Source organism: Hypomesus nipponensis, chromosome 27 (assembly GCF_054491055.1).
Source record: "Hypomesus nipponensis isolate SF chromosome 27, ASM5449105v1, whole genome shotgun sequence".
Classification (NCBI taxonomy): Eukaryota; Metazoa; Chordata; class Actinopteri; order Osmeriformes; family Osmeridae; genus Hypomesus; species Hypomesus nipponensis.
In genome coordinates, this window is record NC_140387.1 from 13,135,934 (window position 1) to 13,150,828 (window position 14,895).

Consider the following 14,895-nt stretch of genomic DNA (forward strand, 5'->3'; position numbering starts at 1 on the left):
TGGATACTTTCAAACTCAAGCCAAAATTTGTTTGTTTTATTCAATAAAAAATAAATAAAAAAAAAACAAAAGAAACGAAACAGCGAAAACAAGTTAAAAAAACACTCTCTTGTCTTTGAAATCTAACTAATACTTTTGAGTGATAACAGTTGTGTTCTAACAGCTACAACTAGTCTCACAAATATGTTATCTTTTGATCAACTGTCCGATACATTATTGGACTACTTCTAGTAGCGGTGTTAATACTGAAACATTTGTTACATTATGGTTTGCTCTATTTGCCTCAACATGGATAGAAAGCTACAATATAGAGACTATATAGAAATTCCCACAGACACACTCCAAATGTTGTAGAAAGCCTTCCCAGAAGAGTAGAAGCTGTTATAGCTGCAAAGAGGGAAAAACTCCATATTAATGCCTGTGGATTTAGAATGGGATGTCTTTAAAGCTCTTGTATGTGAAATGTGTAGGTGTCCCAATATGATTTGTCTATATAGTCTATCTATCCAATAGAACACAAATAGTTTTCTTAAATGCAATGTTTTCAAATGCAAGACGTGTAGTGAGGAATTCAAGAAAGAAATTCACTTGGCCCTTTACTTTTTTCAGTTTTTTACTAATGATCTTCCACTTGCTCTAAAAAAGCTTGCGTCAAAAACTGCAGCTGGCTCAGAACAAAGCAGCTCATCTTGCTTGTCCATGCACACTCAGATCTAATGTACACAAAATGCATGTAAAAAAAAATCCAAATTGTTTATTCAATTCACCTTCAGCTCTAACACACATACCTACCCCACAACACATGCTACCAATGGTCTCTACACAGTTCCTAGATCTAAAACACAAAGTAACGCACAGTATTGTATTGAGCGATGGTTGCATAGAACTTACTTCCAGCTGAGATTGCTGAAGCACACAATGAAGCTAGCTTTAAAAACAAGTGAAACTACACCTAATGGCCCCTCTGTCTGTAACCACACATTGTACATTTTATGTATAGGAATATCAATATGTATGTGAACATTTAGTAAGATATCGCTTTGAATGTATAATCAGTGCTATGAATTTATATTAATTTAAGTGTATTTGAATAAGAATCTTGTGTAGTAATATGTGTGAGGGCAGGAATGTATATAGTTACACTTTTCACACAAACATTGGTTGTACGTACGGTTGTACAAGTGTAAAAGTGTTTTAGGTTTAATGTGGACCCCAGGAAGAGTAGCTGATGGTATGTATCAGATAATGGAGATCCCCCCCAAAAAATACTAAATACAAAATGTATTTACTCCCAAGTAAATTGTTTTGATTGTGACTGTTTCAGACCAGACAGTGCCAGGAGTTTGATCTGATGGTCTAGTTATATAACCATATGGAGTAGTGGACATGATGGCAAGCGGTGGCATGTTGTCAGTTACGAGGGACGAAACAACAGCTGTGCATAAAGCAGTGTCAGGTCCATGTCACATTCCACATGTCCACTTCGGCACTGATCCATTTACAGCCATGTTTGACTAACAAGCAGGAGGAGAGCAAGGTATTAAACCTAGCCTATATAGAAGATTATACGGTAAAAAAAAATGAGGGTTTAGACTGATCCTTAGTAGTACAGCCGTTGCTTGTAACATGCAACAAATAACAGCAGGACACGCTAAAATGAAGCTTCAGCTGCAATTCTCAAGCAACAACTAACGTTTTTTCTGAAACGGCATGAGCCACACCAACATTTTTGCCTTAACAACAGAGAATCAGATGTGCATGCACATGCATGCATGCATGTAAAAGGGCCATGCCCTGAGTTAATACTTTTCAACAAAAGTGGCAGTTTCCATGGTGACATGCCCGACTGAACCGTGCACTCGGGCACACACGATAATGTTCCACAACTCACTCCCCCCGCTATGAATGCTCTCTCCTTTCCCTCTTTCCTTTGACGGGCTGTAATCTGGGTTTCAGTATCGATTAGCCGCTGTCTTCTATCAATTAACGGTGACAGAACTTTCCCAGCCTAACAGCCTATCATCAATGATGCCGTGCCTTTAAATACGTGTTTCACCTGTTTAGTTTGTCCATTCTACCAAAGTGCACGACCCTCCACCTCCCCGTCGCCACCCAGTGCCTTTGTTCCAGCTCCTCTGGCTGGGTCGTTAGCAGCCGCCACCACCACCAGTCTGGACTCCGTGGGAGATTTCTCTTTGGATACTGGGCAGACGCTAGCCTGGCTCTGCCCTCCTACGTACTTCCGCTCAATTTGGATTTTGCTTCTATACTAGGTCTGGGATTTCAGTGCATCACTCGGTTTTCAGAAACACATTTTTTGTAGGTCCAATCAGCGAACAGAGGGAGTGACATTGATGTTGTGCAGTAGTTTGAGTTGTAGTTCAGTTATGGCGGCGGAGAAAGATGCGAGCGAAGCTATTCTGCGGTTGTGGCAGCGCTGCCGAATATCCATAAGTTAAAGCCGGAACAAGAACAATCCTTGCTGAGTTTTGTTGGTGGTCACAATGTTGTGGCCCTTCTTCCCACGGGGTTTGGGAAAAGTTTGATTTTCCAGCTACGGCAGCTAGCTCCTTGGTAAAAGAGTTGTGTAAGGCGATCGCTAGCAATTAGTTATGGCAGGTCAGAGTGGCTATGGGCAGATCCAATAGTTTTAAACTTCAACAGAGTACCCGCCTTCAAGAAAGTTAACGCTTGTCAATGGAGCGATCCCAGGCCCTCTGTACAAATGAATTGTACGAGGGTTTGGTTAGGACCAGGCTAGGCAGACGCCCTTTTGATCATTTAATTCCCCATGGGGTCTAAGCTCCAAACACTTGTAGTACAATTATCATTCTGTAAATAAACATCACTTTACTCATCTTGGGTCTCTCCTGATTGAACTATCATACCTTGTTGTTTGAGGTATGGTATGCTCTCATTTTAAATTGCCGCTAATTGTTGATGAATGCTGGTACTCCATGTCAAGGTAACTAAAGATGATGCATTGAAAGCGTTTAATGGGGGACTGGTTAGGTGAATCTAGCAAGGCAATAAATGTCCACGTTTAATGCCCTGGCTCAACAAATACCCCTGCTTGCATCACCCTTCATCGTTATTAGACCCTCCTACTCCCTTTTCTCTGTGCAGGCGGGTTGCCAAGCAACACTTTGTTAGCTCTGGTCTCAGACACATGTACATAAGGTACCCTATTGTACACACAATGGATTATGGAGAAAGTGAGAAAAGGGGGTGATTGGGTTCCCAAAGCTGCTTGTGAGAGTACAACACGAGAACTCAAGATAAATGCACAAATCCATTAATTTTACCTTGTTTTATGCTACTCAATGTGTTATTGCTGCAGATTGTGAAAAGAAAGATGATTTGGCATATATCTTTAGAATCTCCTGCTCACAACAAATCAATACCACTTAAAGAACCTAAGTGCAGTGTAAACAGATACCAACATGTACAACATGGTCAATTCCTTTGTCTTCCACGTTTTAAGAAACCAACTACTGCAAACTATGGAATGCAAAGAATGCACTATTTCTTCACTTTTGTATTGTATCGAAACCTCTCCTATAGGGGTGGGGGGGGATCAATTCACATTCAAATCGTGCTTCAGTCTTCGAGCGACTCTCAAATTTCAAAAATCTTGGAAAATCGATTTGTGAATCGATTTGTAATTGAATCATGACCCCAAGAATCAAATCGTGAGGTACCAAAACATTCCCAGCCATACTCTTCTATATGTATAGCCTCTCAGTAAGATGCTGACAAGAAACAAAATTAAATCACTCTTATGTATGTGGTTCGATCAGTTAAGAAAGACACCCTTGCATCATAAACAGAAGCATATCACGCCTCACAAACCCAACAAAATGACCTGACCCCTCACATTTATCAACACTTTAAAAGAAAGGTTTTCCTTGAAAACCATGTGTGAGGAAAGTTCAGAGAGAGCAAAGGCAAAGCAAAAGAGACAACAGTGATGAGCGAGAGTAAGAATGAGAGGGAATGTGACAGAGAAAGAACGGGGCACATCAGTGAATAAGATGAGTAAAAATGTGCAAGAACAACAGTGTGACAAGGAGGCAGGGGGTGAAAACGATAGCAGTAGAGGTGTGATGAAAGAGTTGCTGACACGCCAGTCCACCACTGGGATTCCTGGCTTGATGAGGCAACGATGTGCATCTCAGGAGGGAGGGGGCTTGTCTGTGAAACCAAGTCTATTTATAACTCATCCAAAAGCCTTGAATAGCTCACACATGAGTAGGGAGCAGCTGTGCAGGGAGAGAGGACCAGGAATAAAGCAACCAGGAATTTGAGGCTTGGTGGTTGAGGGGTTAATAGAAAGATTAAGGGACAAGAAGATGTAGCTGTTCCTTCATGGTGGCTTTGTGAGTCATCCTTCACCATCCACTGATGCAGGAGAGGGGTGGTGGTACTGGTCTGAACTGCTGTGGCAGTCTAAAAGGATTCTTCTTCTTGATAACTTGAGCATGTCATACACACACACATAAACAAAAGTAACTAAAAGGGCCTGTTAATAGAGCCTGTAATAGGGCCTGTAAATATTATTTTGGATACCCCCCTGGGGGGTATTCCAGGTGGCGGGTTTAACAAACTCTGAGATTAACCCTGAACCCTGAGTTGAGTTACTCTAACATGGGAAACTTGGTTCCAGAAAAGCTAATATGAATTTGTGAACTCAACTCGGAGTACGTCAACTCAGAGTTAAGCGCGGGCATGAGAACTATTTAAAGCCAACATCAATGGAGCTCCGATACTAAGATCCACCATGGCACCTGGCGACAAAAAACGTTGTATACTCCACCAACTTCAGATACAAGTTTTATTTTGTGTTTATGGTCGAGCACATATTCCGGGAAAAAAGCAACCCGGCTGTAGCAGCGTATACAAGTGGTGTGGGAGACAATTGCTGCCGAGTCAATGCATACATTTGAAGGAAATAGCCAGTCCATATATTGAACATTTAACCCCACTGTCTGTTAATATTACAGGAGAAAAAGTGTTCAATGTTTTATTAAATACTAAAACATACTACGAACAGGTAACGCATATTTTGCTTAGGCCAAATGCTTGTGATTGTAGCCTCAACGTCACCTTAGTTTTAATCATATTTGACATGATACTAAGTTAATATCAATTGGTGCCTATTTCAATTTGTAGTAGCAGTTTCCCCCAACAGAATGCTTCTCATCAAAAGATGATGATGATAAAGATGACGAAGAGACATTGAATGCTGCTGCAGAAATGGTTGCAGAGAATTATGAATGGTAGCAACTGGTAGTTCTCTCCCCATCTCCTTTTATTTACAGGCTTGTGCAGAATTGTCAGTTACACTGACATTGTGAGAATAATTAATATTTAAAAAACGATTTGCACATTCTGATCCTGTTGAACAGAGCATGGATGCTGTATACAGTGAATGTTCATTTAATGGCAGGGGAATTTGCATGTGGAACTGTAAAATGTAGCTAATGTAAAATCATGTATACCCAGTTACAAGTAAGTGAGACAAATTGCAGCTCATGAAGAAAGTGCCAAAAACTGACCAAGAGATGGTGTAGGCCTACTTAAGGTAGAAGAATAAAGGCTGATCTTGTAAGGTTATCAACCTGCCCCCACCTCTCATATGGTAAAATATGGAGTTACTGGATGGAGTCTCAACTTGATGGCTCTCACATCTTTGTAACTTACTATAGCATTGGTAGACATGTAGATAAGTAAGGGTCAAGATTATGGTGTGATTGTAGTTGTTCTTGGGTATAAAAGGAATTGTGAAGCATTGTTCTGTGGATTCTTGATCTCCTGAGACCTTCTCCTCAGCTCTGGCTTGTCCTACTCCTTCTTCCTCACCTCATGCTTTCTATCCCTGGTTTACAATAATCATGGTAGAGAAGGCATAAGAGTTAACTTAATTGATTGCATTCATTTGCAATATGATAAAATTATGATATTATTTAACCTTAATTTGACCATTCTTCCTTTGATTTAACCCAAAGAGTCAAATAACTGTAATTCAATTGGTATTGGCATTATTTGGTTAATGTTAATACACTGTTCAGTTTCCCATCTTCCATCAAACCATAGGGGAATTAGTTTCTGTTGTTTGGCCAATATATTGACCCCCAACAATGTTGAAATAGATTTGCTGAAACAACAGTTACAGGACGGTAGCCTACATCATGTAAATTGTAGGAATCATATGAATCATGTAAATTGTAGGAACCATAGCCGATAAAAATAGGCTACTCATTGTTAGATTTTTATTTGTAGGCAATAAAGAAGACCAAATACAATTTCAATTATTTCTCTTTATTCCAGTGCCAAAAGGCATTTGGCCAATTCTGAGTGCAAGTCCACGGTGAGTAACACTACCGATGAAGACCCAAGGGCTGAGAATGTTGCTAAAATTAATTCGATTGTGACAGGAAATGGTAACGTTAACTTAAGTATTCATCAGGGAATTAAAGTAGGCCTACATCAAACCGCAGTCTTAAAATCGTCTCCCGGTGTATAACTAAGCAAATTAAATTTTGTTTGAGATCGCTCGGCTGAACCAGGAAATGATATGCCGTGTCTGCCAACGCTATCAGGATAAAGGCCGATATATGCTTCTGCGTTTTTCGAAAAACTGAGACATGGGAACGCCCTCGTCTCCGTGGAATGCCCTCTACGAGCTCTCCGTCAGCCCTCGGAGAGCCTCGGAGAGCTTGACGTGCACCTCCTGAATTTATCTGAATTACCTGAATTTATTATCCGTCGTCATTTCGGAGAGCTACGGAGACCCCCTTGGCTGTGATTGGTCAGTATTGAGAACATCTTGCGGCGGGGGCGGGGTTGCCATGATAAACAGGAAGAACAGAATCCTTTGATCGCCATTGCTGTAAGATTTTACAATTTATATTCCAGCTAAACAGTACATGTACATCAGCATCTGAATTAGAGAAATTCGCAGTGTAGTTGCTGAAAACGTGCATATTTTATTGATTAAACGGCTAATTTGTAAATTTGCTCCTACTTCTCGGTAACCGAGGTAAATAATCACTCGACGACATCTTACAAAAAAACGTTGCGCCACCTACTCTTCTGGCGGTGAATTGTTTTCAGCACCCACAGCCTACAGAGAACCATGAACGCTGTGTATCCATCCGTATCTGTGCGCCCGCCCATCCGTAAACGGAGACGCAGAAGCATTTTTCGGCCTTAAGAAAGTGGGAGGGGATCGGTAGAAACGCAGAGTTTGGCATGAAACTGCTAGCGAGCAGGTTTGTTTCAAGGAGTAAGTTACCATGGAAACTTACCAAAAGGTTTTGTAACCTCTCTTTCTGGAACGTGGAACTGGGAGTATGCCTCTTTTCAGGGTTAAACAACTCAAAGTTTTCACTAAACCCGCTACTTGGAATACCCCATAGTATGTTAGACTCTCCAATCTGCAGATTGATATTAGGCCTACAACCATAACTCAACTATACTTAGTCTTTCCGTTAGTAAAGAGGCAGACTAAAACACTTTCTTCAACAATAGTAGGCTATTGCAGTCTGTCAATAAAGGCAAATATTTTATCCAATTGTACTGTTTGTTCTGGATTTCTGCATTGGTGAAACGCTCAATGTTGTCATGTGTGAAAATGTGCTCGGCTACAGAGCCGGCAGTTCTCGAATCGATCTCACGGTACTTTGATAGCATACATCACAGTGACCTAGCCTGGCCGCCGTCTCAAATCGGACAAAGGCTGTTTATCATTCCACCTTTTTTCCTTTCTTGTGTTGTTATCAGTGTGTTGCATTGACTTGTCTTGCAGACTTGCAGAGCTTCAGCAATTGCTCTCTCAGTTCTCTCTCTCTACCTACGTTTGTTCCAGGAAGGAATGCGAGGTATTTTGCAGCTGGCATAGTCAAACCCCCACCCCTCGGCTTGAGGGTGGATGTAGGTGGTATTGCACTTCCGATTAGGTACCCGGCTTGTCCGGTCGTTTTTATTCTATTTACTCCAGTCAACATTTCCAAAACTGCCCCACCCAATAATTTTTGCGTTGTTTCTGTATAGACCTCTTGTCAAGCCAGATCACGCCTACTCTGATGATGTCAGACACATAAAAATCACTGCATAGTGACTAGAATTGTTGTATTTTACGAGTCAAGATCAGCTCTGGTGATTGGATGTCAGTTTTGCACGTATTAAATCATCAAAATGCATAACCGTCCCACTTTACCTGATGTCCCATATTACCTGAACTCACCCTAGTATTTAAATACATTGTACTTTCCTCAGTCCAGTTTAGGCTAAAACAAATCAGCAGCTACTCAATTTAAATTGCCTAATTCCTTATAGGAAATCTAACGAGATTACTAGAATTAAGATTTAATATAGGCCTAGAATTATTATTTTATTTTGTACTTCCAGCCAGACAACTAGTAGCCAAACCAATACTTAGTTCAACTAAAAAGAGGAAGAAGCTAACTAAACATGTCTCACCTTACGGAAGCGAGAGACTGATTGCCTACCTATTCGAGAAAGACAACGCAGGTTATGTGGAAACGCTGACCGATCTACCTTTCGATATGATCACCAGGGGCCGGTATTTCAAAATGATCCCACAGGATTAATCCTCCTGGATTGGATTAATTTAGATTAAGGAATCCAATCCTGCCTTTGATCCGGATAAAAGTCTGCTGTTGTGTATATCAAAACTTTAGTTGGAAATCTGGATCAGTTTGAAATCTGGATCAGTTTGGAGCTGGACGCTGGTTTGGATGCAGTACCTCCGCCTGGCGGTGTTCAGGGTCATTTCGAAGTGAGCAAGAACATTGCTCTTGTTCCACCATTCCATGAGGCCGAGGTTCCAGAGTGGCAACGGCTCTCAAATGGCCTAGGGAGGCCTGGCCCCTCTTAAGGCCGTTATATGGTACTCTGTACTTCACGATTACGGACACATGGGAAGGGCCTACACATAGATGGAACCCCCTGGAACGCCCTCCACGTCGTCTCCGGGGCCCTCGGAGAGCTCTCCCGTGCACCGTTGAAATTCCTGTCGATCCGTCATGCCGTGCTGTACAGCGACGGATACCCCTTGGCCGTGATTGGTCCGCTACGACATCATTTCCAAACGACATCATTTCCGGAATCTCACATTTCTGTACCTCGCATTTCCTGTTTCATTCCCTATATCACAATACCGCCATGTTTAAAATCCACAAAAAAACCTAAGAAGATGGAGATCACCAACACTGAAGAGCGCATTGCTGAAGAGGTACGCAAATATCCTCGCCTCTTCAACACATCAATAAAAGACTGTAAAGATGAGTGAATGACGGCCAATTCGTGGCGATCAATATCTGCAGCGGTAGAGCTGGACCCTAAAGACTGCGCAACACGATGGAGGAGGTTGCGCAGGTTGCGGAGGTTGGATCTTTTTGTTTCCAATTATATCAGTCTTTTTGTTTATCATTTTTCACATTGGATTATACACTTGGTGGTGGAGAAATGAATTCACAAAACCAGTGCCTTGTCTATATCGTATCGTCTCGTCACATGATCAAATAGAGACTTGCCATTGCACAACAACATACATATTACCCAGCAATCGGCATTGCTAATCACAAAAATACCAAAGAAAATAAGAACATATTCATTTAATGGAATCGTTTAATAGTTTCTATAGTGTATATAAGATAAGCATATCATTTTGTTATAGAGTGCTACTATTTTCCCCACAAATAATACCAACCATGATAGAGATAAGTTTGCTCTTTCAGGTGTTTATATAGGATTAGACACAGTCTTTAATATAATATTATGTGCAAGGGCGTAGGTTTGGTCTCAAATTTGGTGGGGACATCCACCCATCCGCGTAAATCGAGATGCCATTCTGTATACTATCCCTAAAGAGCTGGTATAACTGTATAATCTAAAAATGCACCCTCCTAAAAAAGAGGCTGTGATGATGAGACTGTAATGCTGAACAACAAAATGTTTTATTATCATAAACCTCACCTGAAGCCCTGATGCTGTTTCCTCGTCCTGATCTGGAGTGTTTTCATGATGTCTTTCCTGCATACAAAATGGTTCATTCATCTTGTAGCCTATCCTATGGCTAGCAAGTTTAACCTTCCTACCATATTGTATACAGTGTTATTTGGACATTAATAATCAAATAATGATTCATTATATTTGAATAACCAAAAGTGTTAACTTATTCACATTGCCAACTGTTTTTTCCAGCACCTGTCCAGCAATGCAGTGACAGTCCATCAACTGAATTTGTCCTAGGCAAGACTCCTGACCTTGGTTGAAAGATTAGCTACAGAAGCTAGGTTTAGTTGTAACAATATCCTGGGTAACATAAAATATCACCAGTTAATACTTTTCGACTGTAGAATTTGCATTTGAAAGCCTGGTCACTACCACTGCTAGTGAGGCTAGTTATTTAGCCTGACTTACACTGCTTTTTCAAAAAGCTTCGTATGTCCCCTTCTTCTTGGGTGGAGGCATATCTAATCTACAAAGCACACAAAGGGGCAAACATGTAGGCCTACATGCTGAAGGGAAAAGGGAATATTAAAATGTGTTACTCTGGCCTTTTATGTATGTATTGTTGGCAGACAGCCCTGGTAAGTTAGCTGTACCGTTGTCGCCGACACACCCGCTAACTTGTCTGCGACTGCCAGTGCAAGCAAGCAAAGTAGCATGTGCTTCATCCCGTGCGTGTCGAGTGTCAGGTAACCCTCCCCTTCGGGTTTTCAACCAATCAAATTATGGCGTTTCTTGTACTGCGTCTTGTCGCGTCCTGGCCGTCGGAATCGATCCAAATAGCAACACAATTCGCAAAAATATTGGTGGGGACAATTTTTTCATTTTCAAATGTTGGTGGGGACAAGTACCTAGCGTCCCCCCCTAAATCTACGCCCATGATTATGTGACTGCACCTGCTGCACTCATCGTCTGATTAGTGACAGCTGGTAAGAGGGTCACACGTGTGATGAGAGGTGGGAGATAAACAACGACGATTACTAACTTACAAAGACGCAACAAAGCAACGTGTTTTCGACAAAAAAAACGCTGCTCCCCTACTGTTCTGGCGGTGAATTGTTTTCAGCACCCCAGCCTTCAGAGAACCATAAAGGCAACAGAAATGCTAATTAATCCGTCCTATCCGGCGGCCCGCCCATCCGTAACGGAGTCTGAGTACCATACTGGCACCTTTACTCCAATGTCTATAGTGTATACAAGATAAGCATATCATTTTGTTATAGAGTGCTACTATTTTCCCCACAAATAATACCAACCATGATAGAGATAAGTTTGCTCTTTCAGGTGTTTATATAGGATTAGACACAGTCTTTAACGAGGCAGGCCAGAGACCGGAACAGAGGGAGTGTTATTATTGTCACAGGGTAGGCCATATGATCGCTGACTGTCCTACCTTGAAGAGTAAGCCTAAGTCACCCCAACGTCAGTCCAAAAAGGTTGGGTTGGTTCAGTCAGTAGAACGGTCGTTTAATGCCTGATCCGAGTTATTCACCCTTCGTTTCGAAGGGCTGGGTGTCTTTGGCCGCCAATGTGGCTGACACCAGGGCTGTTAATGTGTTACGCGATACTGGGGCCGCGCAATCTCTCATTCTTGGTTTGTCTTTTGTACAGCCCTTAAGTGTAACTGCTTCCAAAATTATTTGTTTGATACAGATATAGCCACGCTTCGATGCTGTTTGATCAATGTTTATTTTCTTTGCAGGTTCCTTTCTTTTTCAGGAAACACTGAAAAACTAGCGTAAAAAAAACATACAACATATTTGTCGCCAAAACAATTAAAGAACATCAACACAATCATCCGGCAGCACATGAGACATTTTACAATTTTATGCTGTTCACTGCAATTTGCTAAACAATCGAACTTAAATTACAATAGGCTATTACTTAGTGACATCACAATCTCAAAATAACACAAAATTATGAACGAAACATAATTGCGACAGCTACACTAATTGTTAAACATTAATAACAACTTTTTCCAGCAACTGACTTCTTAACTTAACTTCTTATTTAAGCAGTGTCAGTTTAATTTGTTCATTTGTGAGAATTATTTGTTGTTGAGCCCGTTCTGTTTCCACCTTTAATAACTTATTCGGCATCCCCTTTCTCAGCTTGCCTTTTGCGCTTACATGGTGGTGGTGCTGGTGAATTCCACATCTCTTCCAAGACAGGGCTCCGACTTGTGCATGGCTCTTCAAAAGCAAGCTCCACAGGGGTGAGGGTGATCATTTCAGCCGACAGGTTCAATGGTTCAGTGGGGTCAATTGATTCCCCTGTACCAGCTGGCAGTATACCAACCAAAACTTGAGAACTCTCTCCTCCAATGATGTGCAAAACAGTTTCTGTGAATTCCCCACGTTTTATGGCCTTGTTTCCTGTTTGGGGTTTTTTTTGCCTCTGAATGGTCCTTGGTAGCCTTCTGCTTTAGGTTTTTCCACCCAAGCCGAACCTGTTCCACATTCCGCCGTTGGCCACTACCAGTGGCATTAACTTGCTTTGTAATGTCAGCCCATATTTCATTTTTACGTTTTGATGACAGAGAACTCTGTCCAGGGCCACTAAAAGCTCCAAAAAGGTAATGATAATTTGCACAAACACCTGTAACTATTGTTGTGGTAAAATTGCTTCCTTTGTTCTAGTCCATGATATCTGAGAATGCCCTATCACTAAGAAAGGCCTTTTATATCATACAGCTAAATTGAAGGCAGGTGTTAAAGCATAGGTCAGACTAAAAACGGACTTAAAACTGGGCTCGTTAAGGTCAATGACCTTTGCTTCTGCAACATGACATCCATTGTGCATGTTGTGCGGCACCATCAGAGACGATACAAGCCTCGTCAGCATGTCCAACGAGCTTCTCGAGTAGTACTCAAATAATGAGCTTTATGCACACTATAGATTCAGAAAATAAGACGTTTTGTATATATATGATATTCTTCGCCCACATCTACAACGTCCTACTAGAAGGAGTCATGCCTTAACTGTGGAGGAGCAGGTGCTTATTGCCCTACGTTTCTTTGCTTGTGGATCTTTTTACAAAGTAATTGTAGATGGCCTGGCTGTGACAAAGTCTACAGTGGGACACGTAATGCAGTCAGTGGCATCAGCCCTGGCTGGTCTAATCCATCAGTATGTGAGATTTCCGGATAATGAGTAAGAAATAACTCAAACCAAGAGAAAATTATTCTCAATTGCCAGGATGTCTAATACTATTGGTGTCATTGACTGCACACACATACACATTCAGGCACCCCATGAAAGAGAATGGGAATTTGTGAATAGAAAGGGACGCCATAGTATTAATGTGCAGCTCATAGGAAATGCTGACCTTAAAATAACTAAATGTGTTGTGAGATGGCCTGGTTCTGTACATGATGCACGGATTTTAAGAGAAAGTCATCTCTACAGAAGATTTCAAGAAACTGCTCCAGATGGTATCCTCTTTGGTGACAGTGGCTACCCACTTCTACGTTGGCTTATGACCCCCTTTGCTACTGTCACATGTGACTTACAGCAGAGGTACAACAATTTGCACAGCACAAGGGGAACAATTGAGAGAATCAATGGTGTTTTAAAACGTAGATTTGCCTGCCAGGGTTATCTTTGTGTGGAGCCGTAGCAAGCCTGCAATACAATATGTGCCTGCATTGTTCTTCACAACCTTGCACAAATTAGAAGAGTTCCCACTTAACGAAGAATTCCTCGACAGACCGCGACTTGAGGCAGAACTCCCACAGCTGCAGACACCGCCACCACATCAAGCCGATGAACCAGCAGGAAGAGCAGTTAGAAATGCCATGGTCAATTTGTATTTCTCATGATGGATTATAGCTCATAACATTTAACAGTTCACGAATACTGTTTCTGCATCAGCATTGGTGATTAATGATAAGGCCTGGTCCTTTTGTTTGACATAACTGCTATTTCTATGTTTTAAGTTTGAATATGAATGCCTTATTTTCTCCTTGTTGTCTGAGAAAGCCCTATTACTAAGAAAGGCCTTTGATACCATACAGGTAAATTGAAAGCAGGTGTGAAAGCACAGGTCACTTTAAAACTGGGTTTGTTAAGGTCAATGACCAACAGTTTTTTGTGAAGTTATACTCACTGATAAAGACCTTCACTGAAAATCAGTGAAATGTATTTATTAACATGCATTCAGCACACACACTCATAGCCAAAGCTCATCCATTTGGAGCAGGTCTGTGTTAACTGGCTGTCTTCTCTTTCCACAAACATAAGAAACAAGAAAAACAAATATTAAGGTTTTAGGGCTGTCCCTTTTGTTGACAACTGTTTCCTAAAATGTACAACACATTTAAAAATCTACACACAATGCCTTACAAGCAAATGCATTTAAATGTGAACTGTGGACCGCGACATACCGACGCTAGCCTATTTACTAACTTGTTAGCTCCTTAACACAGAAGTCAAAGGAGCAGCGTTAGCTTGCATTAGAGCAAACCCGGCTTTATTTGACTTTGCCGAGCTCTTCTTTCAACTTTGTGCTGATTTACAAAATGGGCTAACTTAATATAATGATTGCCTTTCATCTAATTTTAGGACGCATCAACACTGACCAAGATTATACTTGCCATGCCAACTTCTTTTTTCAGTAAAATGTTCGCTCCATTTCCTGTTTCAGGATCACTCTGATCCAATCCGGCAAAGTTTCGAAATACAGGGATAGATCAGGTTGATCCGTGGCTGAGGACAGGGGGATTTGGTTATCCGGATCATTCTAATCTGGATTACAAGTTTTGAAATACCGGCCCCAGGTCAAACAGAAAATGGATTAAAAGTGAAGATAGTGAATTCAACATCACAAGCTTCACCCAAAACAAAGTTCCAGTCACA